Here is a 6000-nt window from a genome sequence, read left to right on the forward strand (position 1 = left end):
TTTCGAAATGAATGGGTTCTATTTTTTTCCTAACATCTAAAAATCAGACGGAAAAATAGTTTGGGTGAATATACCCTAAGGCTGGTCGTATATGGGAAGTGTATCAATATACTGCTTGAGGAAACTTCATGACAAGCGAACATTTTCTCGTTGCACATACCCATCTCTCATGTTAACGATGGGGCAGATTTACTGCTGTGATTGCGCCAGATCTTGTCGTAAAAAGCTGCATACATAACATCTAAACAAATCTATCAGTTATTCTTCTAGTATACGGGCCTGTAGGCTGTAGTCTTTCAGCCGTTGTACAATTACAACGTATTCTGCCAACTGCATCCCAGGGTATGCTGGGAGTTGTAGTTTCACAACACCTGAAGGTTGTAGGTCACAGTCCAAATTTGACATAAATATAACATGAGATATATATAAGCATCAACTGAAAGGAGAAAAGGCGCTATACATCTAAAGTGTTACGACACAAGAAATCAATCGTCATACTCATAAATCTTCGCATTCTGCCTGGAATCAAGAACTTCCATAGAACTAGTAATTGCTGTGTCAAAGGAATTCTCTCTGCTGAGCTCTACGAAATTAGAAACCATTACCAAAATCATAGGGATTGCATTAATGAGTTGTGGATTTTGGTATTTACAGTTTAGATTAAATAATATTTTCCAGATTTCTTTGATCATGTAATTTATGGTTAGTTTAGTATCCGACATAAAGCTCAAGCCACAAACATTTACATGAACTTTGTAAGCACTGTTTTGCGGTATCACCCAGGGGTATAGTGTAGGGGGCGCAGAAATAAAGTTGACCCTGTGACCTGATGCCTATGGGGAGCCAATGACCCCTCTGCCACATAAGTAGACACCAGTATTACATATAGCATATGGTAGGTGGGGGGCCTGTTATGGATTTAGCATTGGAACCCAACAGATTCAAGTTACGTTGCTGATATAAAGGAGAGATTAATGATGGCCAAGGTATGTAGTGATTCTTTTAGAAGACCCCATCAACACCATCGCCAACACCATTGCACACATATACTCAAATATTCTGCAACTAAGTGTGAAAAAGTCTACCTGGGAATTTGAATGCTTTTCCTGAAATGTATGCCGTTGCGCAGAACTTGTGAAAGACCTCACATGTTCTTGCATTAACCCCTTAATGACGCGGCCCTTTTTCTTTTTCCATTTTCGTTTTTTCCTCCCCCCTTTAAAAAAATCGTAACTCCTTTAATTATCCATCGACGTCGCTGTATAAGGGCTTATTTTTGGCGGTACCATGCTATAGCATTACGTCATACTGCTTTTTGACAGGCAGTCTATCAAGCCACCCCACGGGGATGGCTTGATAGGCAGTCTGTTAAGGCAGCCCTGGGGCCTTTCATTAGGTCCCCCGGCTGCCATAACACCTGCACGGCTCCCCCGATCTCACCGGATTTAAATGCCGCTGTCAGAATTGACAGCGGCATTTAAATGGTTAATAGCTGCGATCGGCCGCGCGGCTGCTCGCGGCTATTGCCCGCGGGTGTCAGCTGTTATAAACAGCTGATGCCCGCACTGTATGAAGAGAGGTTGCCACGCAACCTCTCTTCATACATACCCCGACGCTTCATGACGTACCGGTACGTCATTGGTCGTGAAGGGGTTAAGGGCCTTTTACACGGGCGGATGATGGAGAACAAATGATTCATTTAAAGGTAAAGTCAACCGATCAATGGCCTGTGTGAAGGTGCTGGTGATCAGCCAATAAATGAGCAAACACTCGCTTGTTGGGTCATCTCATTTTTTTATGAAGCACCAAAAATCACCATTGTTGTTGGCAGCATATCTTCCCATGTAAACAGGCATGTGCTCCCAACAATGGTCAAAGGGTATGGAGGATCAGCGATCGTGTAATCATTCGTGCTGTATGCAGGCTGCAGTGGCCTGTGCAAAAGCCATTTATACAAGTGCCGATTGATGTTATCACTTAGCCATGTTATAGGACACTTACGCTGTCTTAGCTTTGTCTCCTCTGATTGAGGGCCACTTGAGTTGTGTTGGCCTGGAGCTTGTTCTCCACTGCAGCAATGATAATCAAGCACAGCCTGTTATGGTAAAAGCAGGGAGCAATGGGGAAGATTTATTAAGGCTGTCTAATATACAGACAGTGTTAAATTAGTTATAGAGTCAAAAGATGTACCAAATCAATCACAATGTTACACACTGGTGGATTTGGCCATAATTTGACTACGTTTCTCACTTTATACGAGGTACTGAGTGGTATACCTTAGACCAGTTTTTTGCATCTAGAATTGGTGTACACCACTACTAAATGTGGAGCTTTTTACAACTTGACAATTCATGCCTCCTTTTTAGACACTTTTAAAAAGTGTCTAGCAAGGCACAAACATCAATTCTCTTTGGCACAAAAAATTAAAGGGGTGTTCCAAGTTTTTTTGTTATGCTTAAACCGCATTTGGTATGCAGTAGTATACTGGCATATACTCACCTCTTCCTCCTGCGCTGTTGCTCTGGGTCTCTTCTGTGCCGTTATGTTTACAGGCCGCAGCCAGCCTGTTTATACGACATCACAGGCTGCTGCAGCCAATGACAGAGACAGGCTGCAGCAGCCTGTGATGCTCCATAAACAGGCTGCACTGCAGCCTGTAAACAAACAATGGGAGCGGAGGACCGAGCAGTGGTGCACAGTAGGGAGCAGGGAAAGGTGAGTCTATGACAGTTAATGATGTTACTTTATTGTAGGGTGAGCGGGGTTTTAACATAAAATAATCACTCGGACAACCCCTTTAAAATATTTTCTAAAATTATTTGTACCAAGATTTTGGCACAAACCATGCCGGTATTCTAGAGCAACAGGAATAGTAAATCTGCCCCGGAGTGCTTTTGAGAGAACCATTTTTGGCAGAAGAGAACAACTCCATAGAATGGTGATTTTGTTATATCAGAAGTTAAAGGGGTTGTCCCGCGCCGAAACGGGTTTTTTTTTTTATTCAATAGGCCCCCCGTTCGGCGCGAGACAAACCCAATGCATGGGTTAAAAAAAAAAAAAGTTTAGTACTTACCCGAATCCCCGCGCTGCGGCGACTTCTTTCTTACCTTACCAAGATGGCCGCCGGGATCTTCACCCACGATGCACCGCGGGTCTTCTCCCATGGTGCACCGTGGGCTCTGTGCGGTCCATTGCCGATTCCAGCCTCCTGATTGGCTGGAATCGGCACACGTGACGGGGCGGAGCTACGAGGACCAGCTCTCCGGCACGAGCGGCCCCATTCACCAGGGAGAAGACCGGACTGCGCAAGCGCGTCTAATCGGGCGATTAGACGCTGAAATTAGACGGCACCATGGAGACGAGGACGCTAGCAACGGAACAGGTAAGTGAATAACTTCTGTATGGCTCATAATTATTGCACGATGTACATTACAAAGTGCATTAATATGGCCATACAGAAGTGTATAACCCCACTTGCTTTCGCGGGACAACCCCTTTAATATAATGTTGTGCCTCATTTTCGCACTGCACTTGTAAGGGCGCTTAATCACCCGGAAAGAGTGTCTTTTTTGCATATTTTATAGTGGTATACGTCAGCATATCTTTTTTTCAACTGAAAAGTATAATCAACTTCACTTTCCAGTGCAGCGGGATCCTGAATGGAGATGAGCGAGTATTGCTTCAGTGAACTTCGTTACCAAAAGGAAGAACTGTTCCATATTAGTTGGTTTCTTTCCTGTGCCAGGGACCCTTTTCTATTACATCCATAGGCTTTAACAGGACATATAGAGAGAGGTTGTCCTGGTAAGACATGCCTGCATTTAAAATATATGGCTACAATTATAAAGCGTATGGCCATAATATATTTCTATGACTTTCCCAATAAATATTATTTCAACATAAAAAAGCAGAGCAGTTCTCAGTCAGCAAGCACAATTTCCTCGATTACCGATGTTTCCAAGATATAAAATACCAGCAAGTTTGTTTTTCGACTTTCAAAAGCTGAATTCTGGCCGAGCTCCTGTTAGAACCATTGGCAGCTATTCTCTAGTGCCGAGGCTAGTAAGTTCAGTTAGGCGGTATGATATCTGGATATACAATAAAACCATTATATGGGAATATATTCTACATATCTAAAAGCATTAACTAGCATGACATCGACCCTAATACTAATGCTCAGCAGCAGAAAGAACAGCAATCAATGGAAAGTGCTGAAAGCTCTTCAGAGTAAACCATCATGTGCCTGCGTGAAAACGAGAGACACACAGGGGACCATAGAATAATACGGAAAGCTCATTCATGATCTACACAAGGGTATCAGCCCCTGTAAGAAAGGCCTTGTACAGGATTATAAAAGAAAGTGTTCTTTTTTATCCATAAATAGCGCCATACTTATCTGTGGGCCGTATCTGGTACTGCAGCTCACTTTCATAGAGCTGATTTGTAAATTTGTTTTGTGTTATAAATATAACAAACATCATTATAATAGTATGTAACACAAAACATAATTGTCACATTGTGCTCCTAAGACCTGTAGTTCTATGGTTTTTCAGGAGCACACTGCTACGGGTGGGTTGACTTGGCGGGCTGATGGTGTGAAGTTCACCAGCCAGCCAATCACCACCGGTCTACTGCATATAAATACTAGCCTATCTCAGTAGAGTGTGCTGGTCATTTATCCATTATTCTTTTCCTACTCAGTACTTGGTGTTATGCATGCTGTTAGTTTGCGTTGCTTCCCTCACCTTCCCTGAAGATGGTCTGGACACCTAATCTTCCTGTCTGCATGCTTTGCGGGCCCCTATTGCCTTCTTTTTTTATCAGGTTTTTACCTCCAGACATCTGCTGTCCTGTACGTTGTCAAGTGGGTGATATCTGACATGTTCCTTTTATGTCAGTTTGGTGTCTGACACCTTTTCCCCTTGGTGTGTGGACACTTGAACTAACTCCTGTTTTAGCTGTGCATGCAAGAGGTTCTGAGTAGGGGTTTCCCTCCATTTATGAGGTGAGTAGACTTCAAGTGTGCGCAATGTCTTGGTCAGTGTATATCTGAAGGTGTGGACTACACTAGGTGTGATCAATGTCTTCTTCTGTGTGATGTTCCCTAATGTTGCAGCCACTTTGTGTGAGCAGGGTTGTATTATGTGTATGCCTGTAGGTGTTGACTACACTAGGTGTGAACTGTCCTGTTTCAGTGTGTATGTTGTACTTCCTGTGTCTGGTGTTCCTGCCTGTTACAATCTAGGGAAAGCCAGGCCCCTAAGTTCCAACGTTGGGCCGTCCCTATTGGGACGATTGCCCCGCTGGTATACAGGATTCCCTTTTTGTTATTTTAGTTGTCTTGTTGGTTCGAGTGTATATTCTTTCCTTTCCATTTCCTGTCCAGCCTTCTATTTAGTTTGCATTTGTATAGGTCGCGGTTCACACTGCCTGCACAAATGTAATAATAATAAACAAAAATCATCCCATAAACAAAGCAGAAACCACAACAAACCTTATAACTTGTTTTGACCATCAGACTTGGAAACAAATAATCATAATAAACTCAGGCATCAGGTCACCGGCCAACTAAAGAATAACTTAACCAGGAACTTAAATAGAAGCAAAAGCCAAAAATACACTACCTCTTCATACATTACATGACGCTACAGAAATTAGAGGAAAAAAGAAACAGATATAAGACATAACCTATACCCAACTTACCCAAAGAGTCAAGCTCATGGAGCTTATCTGTAATTCCCGACACAGCCCATGGACAAGAGTGATGTCGCAGCTTGTCAGTCAGGACAGCATCGTGGCATGGTGGCTGCGACGCAGGGTCAGACCTGTTGCTATGCAGGACAAGGGTTAATGTACATTGTGCAGAGATTGCTTGTTGCTATCTCTCTGTATGCTGCATGGGTGCATGCTATTAATCATACTTGGGAGAGGGTTGGGGGTGTGGTTCTTTAGTTGCTCTTCCTATTGGCAGGTGTGGAGAGCTTTATATTCATACCCCTC

This window comes from Eleutherodactylus coqui, chromosome 10 (genome assembly GCF_035609145.1).
Source record: "Eleutherodactylus coqui strain aEleCoq1 chromosome 10, aEleCoq1.hap1, whole genome shotgun sequence".
Classification (NCBI taxonomy): Eukaryota; Metazoa; Chordata; class Amphibia; order Anura; family Eleutherodactylidae; genus Eleutherodactylus; species Eleutherodactylus coqui.